This window comes from Oncorhynchus keta, unplaced genomic scaffold, assembly GCF_023373465.1.
Source record: "Oncorhynchus keta strain PuntledgeMale-10-30-2019 unplaced genomic scaffold, Oket_V2 Un_contig_6408_pilon_pilon, whole genome shotgun sequence".
Lineage (NCBI taxonomy): Eukaryota > Metazoa > Chordata > Actinopteri > Salmoniformes > Salmonidae > Oncorhynchus > Oncorhynchus keta.
Window position 1 is genome coordinate 94757 of NW_026288846.1, and position 14947 is coordinate 109703.

General features: G+C 52.3%; 1 protein-coding gene across 1 annotated transcript in view; it reads left to right on the plus strand.

Annotated features, from left to right (window-relative positions):
• LOC118380820 (plexin-B1-like) overlaps positions 1-14947 on the plus strand; it is a gene marked incomplete at its 3' end in the record, with an annotated part of 119816 nt that overhangs the window by 89082 nt on the left and 15787 nt on the right. The window lies entirely within an intron of this gene.

The window sequence follows — 14947 nt, forward strand, 5'->3', positions numbered from 1 at the left end:
GGATTTTTAATGAACTTATTTGCAAATTATGGTGGAAAATAAGTATTTGGTCACCTGCAAACAAGCAAGATTTCTGGCTCTCACAGACCTGTAACTTCTTCTTTAAGAGTCTCCTCTGTCCTCCACTCGTTACCTGTATTAATGGCACCTGTTTGAACTTGTTATCAGTATAAAAGACACCTGTCCACAACCTCAAACAGTCACACTCCAAACTCCACTATGGCCAAGACCAAAGAGCTGTCAAAGGACACCAGAAGAAGTTACACGTCTGTATAATATATCCTTCTTCAGGGTCATGAATGCTTGAAGCAGGTTATGTTGACTATAGTGAGGGCTGTGTCATAATTGCTAGGTTGATCAAAATTAATTGAGTGAAACTGTTAAAAGGCAATAGCCCACAGCATATTTAATATATTATGCCATTGGAAGACTGAATCTGCAATAGGTAAGCAGCTTGGTTTGAAGAAATCATCTGTGGGAGCAATTATTAGGAAATGGAAGACATACAGGACCACTGATAACCTCCCTCGATCTGGGGCTCCATGCAAGATCTCACCCCATGGGGTCAAAATGATCACAAGAACGGCGAGCAAAAATCCCAGAACCACATGGGGGACCTAGTGAATGACCTGCAGAGAGCTGGGACCAAAGTAACAAAGCCTACCATCAGTAACACACTACGCCGCCAGGGACTCAAATCCTGCAGTGCCAGACGTGTCCCCCTGCTTAAGCCAGTACATGTCTAGGCCTGTCTGAAGTTTGCTAGAGAGCATTTGGATGATCCAGAAGAAGATTGGGAGAATGTCATATGGTCAGATGAAACCAAAATATAACCTTTTGGTAAAAACTCAACTCGTCGTGTTTGGAGGACAAAGAATGCATCCAAAGAACACCATACCTACTGTGAAGCATGGGGTGGAAACATCATGCTGTGGGGGTTTTCTGCAAAGGGACCAGGACGACTGATCAGTATAAAGGAAAGAATGAATGGGGCCATGTATCATGAGATTTTGAGTGAAAACCTTCTTCCATCAGCAAGGGCATTGAAGATGAAACGTGGCTGGGTCTTTCAGCATGACAATGATCCCAAACACACCGCCCGGGCAACTAAGGAGTGGCTTCGTAAGAAGCATTTCAAGGTCCTGGAGTGGCCTAGCCAGTCTCCAGATCTCAACCCCATAGAAAATCTTTGAAGGGAGTTGAAAGTTTGTGTTGCCCAGCAACAGCTCTGGAGGAGATTTGGCGTGGCCACCAAGGTATGAGACAGTCAGTATCTGGCGTGGCCACCAAGGTATGAGACAGTCAGTATCTGGCGTGGCCACCAGCTGCATTAAGAACCTCAGTGCATCTCCTGCTCATGTTCTTTTCAAATACCAGCTCTTTTTGGCCTTAGTTGTGGTCCTGAAGAAAATGGTATGTTTGCTAGCTGTTTTAAAGTAAGGACTTGGCACATTTATTTTATTTATTCCTCAAACACAGTCAGACTGGTTTAAAATAAGTTATAGTAGTGGTAGTGTCTGGTTATAGTAATGGTAGTGACTGGTTATAGTAGTGGTAGTAACTGGTTATAGTAGTGGTAGTAACTGGTTATAGTAGTGGTAGTGACTGGTTATAGTAGTGGTAGTGACTGGTTATAGTAGTGGTAGTGACTGGTTAGAACAAAGCTGTAACGTAACAAAATGTTGAATATGTGTCTGTATCTTGTTGACCAGTCACTTTATCCCTACCTACATGTACATATTTATCTCAATTACCTCGTAATTACCCAAAACATCACTGCTCTAGAGGAGATCTGCATGGAGGAATGGGCCAAAATACCAGCAACAGTGTGTGAAAACCTTGTGAAGACTTACAGAAAATGTTTGACCTCTGTCATTGCCAACAAAGGGTATATAACAAAGTATTGATAAACTTTTGTTATTAACTAAATACTTATTTTCCACCATAATTTGCAAATAGATTCATTAAAAATCCTACAATGTGATTTTCTGGATTTATTTTCCTCATTTTGTCTGTCATAGCTGAAGTGTACCTATGATGAAAATTACAGGCCTCTCTCATCTTAAGTGGGAGAACTTGCACAATTGGTGGCTGACTAAATACTTTTTTACCCCACTGTAAGTATCAAAAGTAAAAGTTTCAATAATTTCAAATGACTTATTAAGGACTTGGCACATTTATTTTATTTTACGGATAGCCAGAGGCACACTCAAACAGTCAGACATCATTTACAAACGAAGCATATGTGTTTAGTGAATCCTCCAGATCGGAGGCAATCGGAGGCAATCGGGATGACCAGGGATGTTCTGTTTAGTGAGTCCTCCAGAGTACTCCAGAGGCAGTAGGGATGACTGCTCTCCTCTCTCTACCCCCCCTCTCTAATTCTCTATCCCCTCTCTCGCTCCCCCCTCCTCTCTCGCTCTCCCCCCTCCTCTCTCGCTCTCCCCCCTCCTCTCTCGCTCTACCCCCTCCTCTCTCGCTCTCCCCCTCCTCTCTGCTCACCCCCTCGCCCCCCCCTCCCTCTCTGCTCACCCTGCCCCCTCCTCTCTCGCTCCCCCCCTCCTCTCTCGCTCACTCTGCCCCTCCTCTCTCGCTCACTCTCCCCCTCCTCTCTCGCTCACCCCCCCCTCCTCTCTCGCTCTCTCCCCCTCCTCTCTCGCTCTATCCCCCTCCTCTCTCGCTCTCGCTCCCCCTCTACCCCTCTCTCCCCTCTACCCCCCCTCGCTCTCTCCCCCTACCCCCTCTCTCGCTCTCCTCTCTCGCTCTCTCTCTCCCCCTCCTCTCTCGCTCTCTCCTCTCTCGCTCTCCTCTCTCGCTCTCCCCTCCTCTCTCGCTCGCTCTACCCCCTCCTCTCGCTCACCCTCCCCCTCCTCTCGCTCACCCTGCCCCCTCCTCTCTCGCTCACCCCCTGCCCCCTCCTCTCTCGCTCACCCTGCCCCCTCCTCTCTCGCTCACCCTGCCCCCTCCTCTCTCGCTCACCCTGCCCCCTCCTCTCTCGCTCACCCCTGCCCCCTCCTCTCTCGCTCACCCTGCCCCCTCCTCTCTCGCTCACCCCCACCCTGCCCCCTCCTCTCTCGCTCCCCTCTCCCTGCCCCCTCCTCTCTCGCTCACCCTCCCCCCTCCCTCTCGCTCACCCCCTCCCCCTCGCTCCCCTCTCCTCTCTCCCTCTCTATCCCCCTCCTCTCTCGCTCTCCCCCCCCCTCCTCTCTCGCTCTCCCCCCTCCCTCTCTCCCCCTCCTCTCTCGCTCTCCTCTCCCCCCTCCTCTCTCGCTCTACCCCCTCCTCTCTCGCTCTCCCCCTCTCCTCTCTCGCTCTACCCCCCTCCTCTCTCGCTCTACCGCCCTCCTCTCTCGCTCTACCCCCTCCCCCTCTCTCCTCTCTACCCCCTCCCTCTCTCGCTCACCCCCTCCTCTCTCGCTCACCCTCCTCCCCCTCCCCTCCTCTCCCCTCCCCTCCTCCCCTCTCTCCCCCACCCCTCCTCTCTCGCTCACCCCTCTGTCCGCTCTCCTCCTCTCTCGCTCACCCCCTCCTCTCTCGCTCCCCCCTCCTCTCTCGCTCTCCCCCTCCTCTCTCGCTCACCCCCTCCTCTCTCCCCCTCTCTCTCGCTCTATCCCCCTCCTCTCTCGCTCTATCCCCCTCCTCTCTCGCTCTCTCCCCCTCCTCTCTCGCTCTACCCCCTCCTCTCTCCCGCTCTCTCCTCCCCCTCCTCTCTCGCTCCCCCCCCTCTCTCCTCTCTACCCCCCTCCCCTCTCTCGCTCTATCCCCCTCCTCTCTCGCTCTATCCCCCTCCTCTCTCGCTCTACCCCCTCCTCTCTCGCTCTACCCCCTCCTCTCTCGCTCTACCCCCTCCTCTCTCGCTCTCCCTCCTCCTCTCTCACCCCCTGCCCCCTCACCCCCTCCCCTCTCTCTCACCCCTCCCCCCTCTCTCCTCTCCCTCTCTCCCCCTCCCCCTCCTCTCCCCCCTCCCCTCCTCTCACCCCCCTCCCCTCCTCTCTCCCCCTCCCCTCCTCTCTCCCCCCCTGCCCCTCCTCTCTCGCTCCCCCTCCCCCCCTCCTCTCTCGCTCTCCCCCCCCCTCCTCTCTCCCCTCTACCCCCTCTCTCCCCCTCCTCTCTCCCCCTCCTCCCCCTCCCCTCTCTCTCTCTACCCCCTCCGCTCCCGCTCTACCCCCCCTCCTCTCCCCCCCCTCCCCTCCTCTCTCGCTCTATCCCCCTCCTCTCTCGCTCTATCCCCCCCTCCTCTCTCGCTCTACCCCCTCCCCCCTCTCTACCCCCTCCTCTCTCCCCCTACCCCCTCCTCTCTCGCTCTACCCCCTCCTCTCTCGCTCTACCCCCTCCTCTCTCCTCTACCCCCCTCTCCCCCTCCTACCCCCCTCTCGCTCTCCCCCTCCCCTCCTCTCTCGCTCTACCCCCCCCTCCTCTCTCCCCCGCTCCTCTACCCCCTCCCCCTCTCTCCCCTCCTCTCCCTCCTCTCTCCTCTCTCCCCTCCCCTCTCCCTCCCCTCCTCTCACCCCCTCCCCTCCTCTCTCCCCTCCTCTCCCCTCTCCCCTCCTCTCTCCCCCTCCCCTCCTCTCTCCCCCTCACCCCCCCTCCTCTCTCCCCCTCCCCCTCCTCTCTCCCCCCCCCTCCTCTCTCCCTCTCTCCCCTCCTCTCTCCCCCCCCCTCCTCTCTCCCCCTCCCCTCCTCTCACCCCCCTCCCCTCCTCTCTCCCCCTCCCCTCCTCTCTCCCCCTCCCCTCCTCTCTCCCCCTCCCCTCCTCTCTCCCCCTCCCCTCCTCCTCTCTCCCCCCTCCTCTCTCCTCCCCCCCCTCCCCCCCCCTCCTCTCTCCCCCTCCCCTCCCCTCTCTCCCCCTCCCCTCCCCTCCCCCTCTCTCCCCCTCCCCTCTCTCTCCCCCTCCCCTCCTCTCTCCCCCTCCCCCTCCTCTCCCCCCCTCCTCCTCCTCCCCCCTCTCCCCCTCCTCTCTCCCCCTCCCCTCCTCTCTCTCCCCCCCCTCCCTCCTCTCCCCCTCCCCTCCCTCTCCCCCCCTCCCCCTCCTCCCCCTCTCCCCCTCCCCTCCCCCTCCTCTCTCCCCCTCCCCTCCTCTCTCCCCCTCTCTCTCTCCCCCTCCTCTCTCCCCCCTCTCTCCCCCTCCCCCCCTCCCCTCTCTCCCCCTCCCCTCTCCCCCCCCTCCCCTCCTCTCTCCCCCTCCCCTCCCCCTCTCTCCCCCTCCTCTCTCCCCCCCCTCCTCTCCTCCCCTCCTCTCCCCCTCCCCCTCCCCTCCTCTCTCCCCCCTCCCCTCCTCTCTCCCCCTCCCCTCCTCTCTCCCCCCCACTCAGTCAGTCAGACACCAGATCTTTGTTGTGTTCACAGGACTCCTATTACCATGTATGAGAAGAGAGAAGGGCTGAGTGCTGATATTGCAAAAGCAGAGAAGTCAAACTTCACGCTGTCAAATGGGTTGTTTTGACACTGGGTCGACATCTTGTACTCTGCTATGGTGTCAAATGGGTTGTTTTGACACTGGGTCGACCTCTTGTACTCTGCTATGGTGTCAAATGGGTTGTTTTGACACTGGGTCGACCTCTTGTACTCTGCTATGGTGTCAAATGGGTTGTTTTGACACTGGGTCGACCTCTTGTACTCTGCTATGGTGTCAAATGGGTTGTTTTGACACTGGGTCGACCTCTTGTACTCTGCTATGGTGTCAAATGGGTTGTTTTGACACTGGGTCGACCTCTTGTACTCTGCTATGGTGTCAAATGGGTTGTTTTGACACTGGGTCGACCTCTTGTACTCTGCTATTGTGTCAAATGGGTTGTTTTGACACTGGGTCGACCTCTTGTACTCTGCTATGGTGTGACCCCTCTGATTGAGTTAGTCACGATACAGTACCTAACGTTAAATTGTAATTATATCACTGCCTTTCTGAGGCTTGAAAGTGTTTGTGGTTCATGTATGTGACACGAGATTACGGCTAATAACACGAGATTACGGCTAATAACACGAGATTACTGCTAATAACACGAGATTACGGCTAATAACACGAGATTACTGCTAATAACTTGAGATTACGGCTAATAACACGAGATTACTGCTAATAGCACGAGATTACGGCTAATAACACGAGATTACGGCTAATAACACGAGATTACTGCTAATAGCACGAGATTAGTGTTGTGGTTCATGTATGTGCTAATAACACGAGATTACGGCTAATAACACGAGATTACGGCTAATAACACGAGATTACGGCTAATAGCACGAGATTGCTGATAATAACACGAGATTGCTGATAATAGCACGAGATTACTGCTAATAGCACGAGATTACTGCTAATAACACGAGATTACGGCTAATAACACGAGATTACTGCTAATAGCACGAGATTACGGCTAATAGCACGAGATTACTGCTAATAACACGAGATTACGGCTAATAGCACGAGATTACTGCTAATAACACGAGATTACGGCTAATAGCACGAGATTACGGCTAATAACACGAGATTACGGCTAATAACACGAGATTACGGCTAATAGCACGAGATTACGGCTAATAACACGAGATTACGGCTAATAACACGAGATTACGGCTAATAGCACGAGATTACGGCTAATAGCACGAGATTACTGCTAATAACACGAGATTACGGCTAATAACACGAGATTACGGCTAATAACACGAGATTACGGCTAATAGCACGAGATTACGGCTAATAACACGAGATTACTGCTAATAACACGAGATTACTGCTAATAGCACGAGATTACTGCTAATAACACGAGATTACGGCTAATAACACGAGATTACTGCTAATAACACGAGATTACGGCTAATAGCACGAGATTACGGCTAATAGCACGAGATTACGGCTAATAGCACGAGATTACTGCTAATAGCACGAGATTACTGCTAATAGCACGAGATTACGGCTAATAGCACGAGATTACTGCTAATAGCACGAGATTGCGGCTAATAGCACGAGATTGCTCTTAATAGCACGAGATTGAGGCTAATAGCACTTTTTGAAAGTGTGTTGCAGTGAGAGAGACAGTCTAACAGACACGCTACACTGGACACGCTACACTGGACACGCTACACTGGACACGCTACACTGGACACGCTACACTGGACACGCTACACTGGACACGCTACACTGGACACGCTACACCGGACACGCTACACCGGACACGCTACACCGGACACGCTACACTAACTTTTGTCTGCGAAACTTTTGCGTGAATCGTGCTTGCTCCGCGAGAGACTTGCACTGCTCACGCCCGAGAACACTTGATGAAGTGTCTCACTCACCCTCTCTACCTCAGTGTGTCGTTGTTACCTCTATCGACGGGCTCTGTGTGTGGAACTATGTCAGTAAAGGTGAGGAGTTGGGCGCTCTGATGCCTCCATACAGAATGGGATCATGTAAAAGCTGTTATACAACGAAGGGCCTTATTTGAAATAGCGTTGCAAACTGTCCTTTCTAACTAGTGGAAGACCCCCTTTTGAAGGTGAAAGGGAGCAGAGATGAACATGTTGTGCGCATACTGATCATGTCAAGGGCAATTCACCCTAATAGTCAAAAGTAGTGTACTATATATACGGAATAGTATGTCATTTGGAACGAACCCCTTTCACTTTTATATCTAGAGCCCTGAGACGTCTCTGCTCTGCAAAATGAATTAAAGATGAACCTCTCTCTCTCTCTCTCTTAGTCCTCTACTCCTCATACAGAATATTATTTAGTTGTTTTTGAAAGTGAAATGATATTCAACATATTGGTTGATAAAGCCAGCTTGCAGTGTGCCGATAAGCCTCTGGACTTTGGGGTAGGAGGGAGGAGAGAGCTCTATGCAGTAAAAGTGCACGTGGTTTTGTTCTAATAATTTTACTGCAAAGGGAGAAATTAATCAAGTCCGAAGTATTAGTTAGTCTGGTCCCAGATGTGTTGTCCTGTAGTCTGGTCCCAGATGTGTTGTCCTGTAGTCTGGTCCCAGATGTGGTGTCCTGTAGTCTGGTCCCAGATGTGTTATTCTGTAGTCTGGTCCCAGATGTGGTGTCCTGTAGTCTGGTCCCAGATGTGGTGTTCTGTAGTCTGGTCCCAGATGTGTTATTCTGTAGTCTGGTCCCAGATGTGGTGTCCCGTAGTCTGGTCCCAGATGTGTTGTTCTGTAGTCTGGTCCCAGATGTGGTGTTCTGTAGTCTGGTCCCAGATGTGTTGTTCTGGTCCCAGATGTGGTGTCCTGTAGTCTGGTCCCAGATGTGTTATTCTGTAGTCTGGTCCCAGGTGTGTTGTTCTGGTCCCAGATGTGTTGTCCTGTAGTCTGGTCCCAGATGTGGTGTTCTGTAGTCTGGTCCCAGATGTGGTGTCCTGTAGTCTGGTCCCAGATGTGGTGTCCTGTAGTCTGGTCCCAGATGTGGTGTTCTGTAGTCTGGTCCCAGATGTGGTGTCCTGTAGTCTGGTCCCAGATGTGGTGTTCTATAGTCTGGTCCCAGATGTGGTGTTCTGTAGTCTGGTCCCAGATGTGGTGTTCTGTAGTCTGGTCCCAGATGTGGTGTCCTGTAGTCTGGTCCCAGATGTGGTGTTCTGTAGTCTGGTCCCAGATGTGGTGTTCTGTAGTCTGGTCCCAGATGTGGTGTTCTGTAGTCTGGTCCCAGATGTGTTGTCCTGTAGTCTGGTCCCAGATGTGGTGTTCTGTAGTCTGGTCCCAGATGTGTTGTCCTGTAGTCTGGTCCCAGATGTGTTATTCTGTAGTCTGGTCCCAGGTGTGTTGTTCTGGTCCCAGATGTGTTGTCCTGTAGTCTGGTCCCAGATGTGGTGTCCTGTAGTCTGGTCCCAGATGTGGTGTTCTGTAGTCTGGTCCCAGATGTGTTGTCCTGTAGTCTGGTCCCAGATGTGGTGTTCTGTAGTCTGGTCCCAGATGTGGTGTTCTGTAGTCTGGTCCCAGATGTGATGTCCCGTTCTGTAGTCTGGTCCCAGATGTGATGTCCCGTTCTGTAGTCTGGTCCCAGATGTGTTGTCCCGTTCTGTAGTCTGGTCCCAGATGTGGTGTTCTGTAGTCTGGTCCCAGATGTGTTGTCCTGTAGTCTGGTCCCAGATGTGGTGTCCTGTAGTCTGGTCCCAGATGTGGTGTTCTGTAGTCTGGTCCCAGATGTGTTGTCCTGTAGTCTGGTCCCAGATGTGTTGTCCTGTAGTCTGGTCCCAGATGTGTTGTCCTGTAGTCTGGTCCCAGATGTGGTGTTCTGTAGTCTGGTCCCAGATGTGGTGTTCTGTAGTCTGGTCCCAGATGTGGTGTTCTGTAGTCTGGTCCCAGATGTGGTGTTCTGTAGTCTGGTCCCAGATGTGGTGTTCTGTAGTCTGGTCCCAGATGTGTTGTCCTGTAGTCTGGTCCCAGATGTGTTGTCCTGTAGTCTGGTCCCAGATGTGGTGTTCTGTAGTCTGGTCCCAGATGTGGTGTCCTGTAGTCTGGTCCCAGATGTGTTGTTCTGTGGTCTGGTCCCAGATGTGTTGTTCTGTGGTCTGGTCCCAGATGTGTTGTTCTGTGGTCTGGTCCCAGATGTGGTGTTCTGTAGTCTGGTCCCAGATGTGTTGTTCTGTGGTCTGGTCCCAGATGTGGTGTCCTGTAGTCTGGTCCCAGATGTGTTGTTCTGTGGTCTGGTCCCAGATGTGGTGTTCTGTAGTCTGGTCCCAGATGTGGTGTTCTGTAGTCTGGTCCCAGATGTGGTGTTCTGTAGTCTGGTCCCAGATGTGGTGTTCTGTAGTCTGGTCCCAGATGTGTTGTCCTGTAGTCTGGTCCCAGATGTGTTATTCTGTAGTCTGGTCCCAGATGTGGTGTTCTGTAGTCTGGTCCCAGATGTGGTGTTCTGTAGTCTGGTCCCAGATGTGGTGTCCTGTATTCTGGTCCCAGATGTGTTGTCCTGTAGTCTGGTCCCAGATGTGATGTCCCGTTCTGTAGTCTGGTCCCAGATGTGATGTCCCGTTCTGTAGTCTGGTCCCAGATGTGGTGTTCTGTAGTCTGGTTCCAGATGTGGTGTTCTGTAGTCTGGTCCCAGATGTGTTGTCCTGTAGTCTGGTCCCAGATGTGTTATTCTGTAGTCTGGTCCCAGATGTGGTGTTCTGTAGTCTGGTCCCAGATGTGTTGTGGTGTCCTGTAGTCTGGTCCCAGATGTGTTGTTCTGTGGTCTGGTCCCAGATGTGTTGTTCTGTAGTCTGGTCCCAGACTGTGTTGTTCTGTAGTCTGGTCCCAGATGTGGTGTTCTGTAGTCTGGTCCCAGATGTGTTGTCCTGTAGTCTGGTCCCAGATGTGTTGTTCTGGTCCCAGATGTGTTGTCCTGTAGTCTGGTCCCAGATGTGTTATTCTGTAGTCTGGTCCCAGATGTGGTGTTCTGTAGTCTGGTCCCAGATGTGGTGTCCTGTAGTCTGGTCCCAGATGTGTTGTCCTGTAGTCTGGTCCCAGATGTGTTAGTCTGTAGTCTGGTCCCAGATGTGTTGTTCTGTAGTCTGGTCCCAGATGTGGTGTTCTGTAGTCTGGTCCCAGATGTGTTGTCCTGTAGTCTGGTCCCAGATGTGTTATTCTGTAGTCTGGTCCCAGATGTGTTGTTCTGGTCCCAGATGTGGTGTCCTGTAGTCTGGTCCCAGATGTGTTATTCTGTAGTCTGGTCCCAGGTGTGTTGTTCTGGTCCCAGATGTGTTGTCCTGTAGTCTGGTCCCAGATGTGGTGTTCTGTAGTCTGGTCCCAGATGTGGTGTCCTGTAGTCTGGTCCCAGATGTGGTGTCCTGTAGTCTGGTCCCAGATGTGGTGTTCTGTAGTCTGGTCCCAGATGTGGTGTCCTGTAGTCTGGTCCCAGATGTGGTGTTCTATAGTCTGGTCCCAGATGTGGTGTTCTGTAGTCTGGTCCCAGATGTGGTGTTCTGTAGTCTGGTCCCAGATGTGGTGTCCTGTAGTCTGGTCCCAGATGTGGTGTTCTGTAGTCTGGTCCCAGATGTGGTGTTCTGTAGTCTGGTCCCAGATGTGGTGTTCTGTAGTCTGGTCCCAGATGTGTTGTCCTGTAGTCTGGTCCCAGATGTGGTGTTCTGTAGTCTGGTCCCAGATGTGTTGTCCTGTAGTCTGGTCCCAGATGTGTTATTCTGTAGTCTGGTCCCAGGTGTGTTGTTCTGGTCCCAGATGTGTTGTCCTGTAGTCTGGTCCCAGATGTGGTGTCCTGTAGTCTGGTCCCAGATGTGGTGTTCTGTAGTCTGGTCCCAGATGTGTTGTCCTGTAGTCTGGTCCCAGATGTGGTGTTCTGTAGTCTGGTCCCAGATGTGGTGTTCTGTAGTCTGGTCCCAGATGTGATGTCCCGTTCTGTAGTCTGGTCCCAGATGTGATGTCCCGTTCTGTAGTCTGGTCCCAGATGTGTTGTCCCGTTCTGTAGTCTGGTCCCAGATGTGTTGTTCTGTAGTCTGGTCCCAGATGTGTTGTCCTGTAGTCTGGTCCCAGATGTGGTGTCCTGTAGTCTGGTCCCAGATGTGGTGTCCTGTAGTCTGGTCCCAGATGTGTTGTCCTGTAGTCTGGTCCCAGATGTGTTGTCCTGTAGTCTGGTCCCAGATGTGTTGTCCTGTAGTCTGGTCCCAGATGTGGTGTTCTGTAGTCTGGTCCCAGATGTGGTGTTCTGTAGTCTGGTCCCAGATGTGGTGTTCTGTAGTCTGGTCCCAGATGTGGTGTTCTGTAGTCTGGTCCCAGATGTGTTGTCCTGTAGTCTGGTCCCAGATGTGTTGTCCTGTAGTCTGGTCCCAGATGTGTTGTCCTGTAGTCTGGTCCCAGATGTGGTGTTCTGTAGTCTGGTCCCAGATGTGGTGTCCTGTAGTCTGGTCCCAGATGTGTTGTTCTGTGGTCTGGTCCCAGATGTGTTGTTCTGTGGTCTGGTCCCAGATGTGGTGTTCTGTAGTCTGGTCCCAGATGTGTTGTTCTGTGGTCTGGTCCCAGATGTGGTGTCCTGTAGTCTGGTCCCAGATGTGTTGTTCTGTGGTCTGGTCCCAGATGTGTTGTTCTGTAGTCTGGTCCCAGATGTGGTGTTCTGTAGTCTGGTCCCAGATGTGGTGTTCTGTAGTCTGGTCCCAGATGTGGTGTTCTGTAGTCTGGTCCCAGATGTGTTGTCCTGTAGTCTGGTCCCAGATGTGTTGTTCTGTAGTCTGGTCCCAGATGTGGTGTTCTGTAGTCTGGTCCCAGATGTGGTGTTCTGTAGTCTGGTCCCAGATGTGGTGTCCTGTATTCTGGTCCCAGATGTGTTGTCCTGTAGTCTGGTCCCAGATGTGATGTCCCGTTCTGTAGTCTGGTCCCAGATGTGATGTCCCGTTCTGTAGTCTGGTCCCAGATGTGGTGTCCTGTATTCTGGTCCCAGATGTGGTGTTCTGTAGTCTGGTCCCAGATGTGGTGTTCTGTAGTCTGGTCCCAGATGTGTTGTCCTGTAGTCTGGTCCCAGATGTGTTATTCTGTAGTCTGGTCCCAGATGTGGTGTTCTGTAGTCTGGTCCCAGATGTGGTGTTCTGTAGTCTGGTCCCAGATGTGGTGTTCTGTAGTCTGGTCCCAGATGTGTTGTGGTGTCCTGTAGTCTGGTCCCAGATGTGTTGTTCTGTGGTCTGGTCCCAGATGTGTTGTTCTGTAGTCTGGTCCCAGATGTGGTGTTCTGTAGTCTGGTCCCAGATGTGTTGTCCTGTAGTCTGGTCCCAGATGTGTTGTTCTGGTCCCAGATGTGTTGTCCTGTAGTCTGGTCCCAGATGTGGTGTTCTGTAGTCTGGTCCCAGATGTGGTGTCCTGTAGTCTGGTCCCAGATGTGTTGTCCTGTAGTCTGGTCCCAGATGTGTTATTCTGTAGTCTGGTCCCAGATGTGGTGTTCTGTAGTCTGGTCCCAGATGTGGTGTTCTGTAGTCTGGTCCCAGATGTGTTGTCCTGTAGTCTGGTCCCAGATGTGTTGTCCTGGTCCCAGATGTGGTGTTCTGTGGTCTGGTCCCAGATGTGGTGTTCTGTGGTCTGGTCCCAGATGTGTTGTCCTGTAGTCTGGTCCCAGATGTGGTGTTCTGTAGTCTGGTCCCAGATGTGTTGTCCTGTAGTCTGGTCCCAGATGTGTTGTTCTGTAGTCTCACCTGTCACTATAGGGTCTTCTGCTGCTGCCTCAGTCCCACCTGTCACTATAGGGTCTTCTGCTGCTGCCTCAGTCCCACCTGTCACTATAGGGTCTTCTGTTGCTGCCTCAGTCCCACCTGTCACTATAGGGTCTTCTGCTGCTGCCTCAGCCTCACCTGTCACTATAGGGTCTTCTGCTGTTGCCTCAGTCCCACCTGTCACTATAGGGTATTCTGCTGCTGCCTCAACTGTCACTATAGGGTCTTCTGTTGCTGCCTCAGTCCCACCTGCCACTATAGGGTCTTCTGTTGCTGCCTCAGCCTCACCTGTCACTATAGGGTCTTCTGCTGCTGCCTCAGCCTCACCTGTCACTATAGGGTCTGCTGCTGCTGCCTCAATCCCACCTGTCACTCACTATAGGGTATTCTGCTGCTGCCTCAGTCCCACCTGTCACTATAGGGTCTTCTGTTGCTGCCTCAGTCTCACCTGTCACTATAGGGTATTCTGCTGCTGCCTCAGTCTCACCTGTCACTATAGGGTCTTCTGCTGCTGCCTCAGTCCCACCTGTCACTATAGGGTCTTCTGTTGCTGCCTCAGTCCCACCTGTCACTATAGGGTCTTCTGCTGCTGCCTCAGTCTCACCTGTCACTATAGGGTCTTCTGTTGCTGCCTCAGTCCCACCTGTCACTATAGGGTCTTCTGCTGCTGCCTCAGCCTCACCTGTCACTATAGGGTCTTCTGCTGTTGCCTCAGTCCCACCTGTCACTATAGGGTATTCTGCTGCTGCCTCAACTGTCACTATAGGGTCTTCTGTTGCTGCCTCAGTCCCACCTGCCACTATAGGGTCTTCTGTTGCTGCCTCAGCCTCACCTGTCACTATAGGGTCTTCTGCTGCTGCCTCAGCCTCACCTGTCACTATAGGGTCTGCTGCTGCTGCCTCAATCCCACCTGTCACTCACTATAGGGTATTCTGCTGCTGCCTCAGTCCCACCTGTCACTATAGGGTCTTCTGTTGCTGCCTCAGTCTCACCTGTCACTATAGGGTATTCTGCTGCTGCCTCAGTCTCACCTGTCACTATAGGGTCTTCTGCTGCTGCCTCAGTCCCACCTGTCACTATAGGGTCTTCTGTTGCTGCCTCAGTCCCACCTGTCACTATAGGGTCTTCTGTTGCTGCCTCAGTCTCACCTGTCACTATAGAGTCTTCTGTTGCTGCCTCAGCCCCACCTGTCACTATAGGGTCTTCTGTTGCTGTCGTGTATGTGAAGGTGGGAGAGCGTTGAATACTTTTTTAAAGTTTTTTTTTTTTTTTAGATGAGGTGCCTTCAGAAATTATTCATACCCCTTGACTTGTTACAGCCTGAATTAAAAATGTTTTGGAGTTAAAACCTACAGGAGGTTCTCTCTCCAGGAACATGGTTGGAGTTAAAACCTACAGGAGGCTCTCTCTCCAGGAACAGGGTTGGGCTAAAACCTACAGGAGGCTCTCTCTCCAGGAACAGGGTTGGGCTAAAACCTACAGGAGGCTCTCTCTCCAGGAACAGGGTTGGGCTAAAACCTACAGGAGGCTCTCTCTCCAGGAACAGGGTTGGGCTAAAACCTACAGGAGGCTCTCTCTCCAGGAACAGGGTTGGGCTAAAACCTAGTTAGGATATAGTAGGTAAGAGTCTGAGGTGAATCTAGCTCCTCTTACTGTTGTTTGTCATCTCCTTCCTCTCCTCTTTCTTCCTCTACTCCTTCCTCCTCTACTCCTTCCTCCTCTACTCCTTCCTATCTTCCTTCTTCCTTTCCTCCTCCTCCTGCCTCTCCTCCTTCCTTCTCCTTCTTCCTCTGCTCCTCCTTCCTCTCCTCCTTCTTCTCCTCCTTCTTTTCC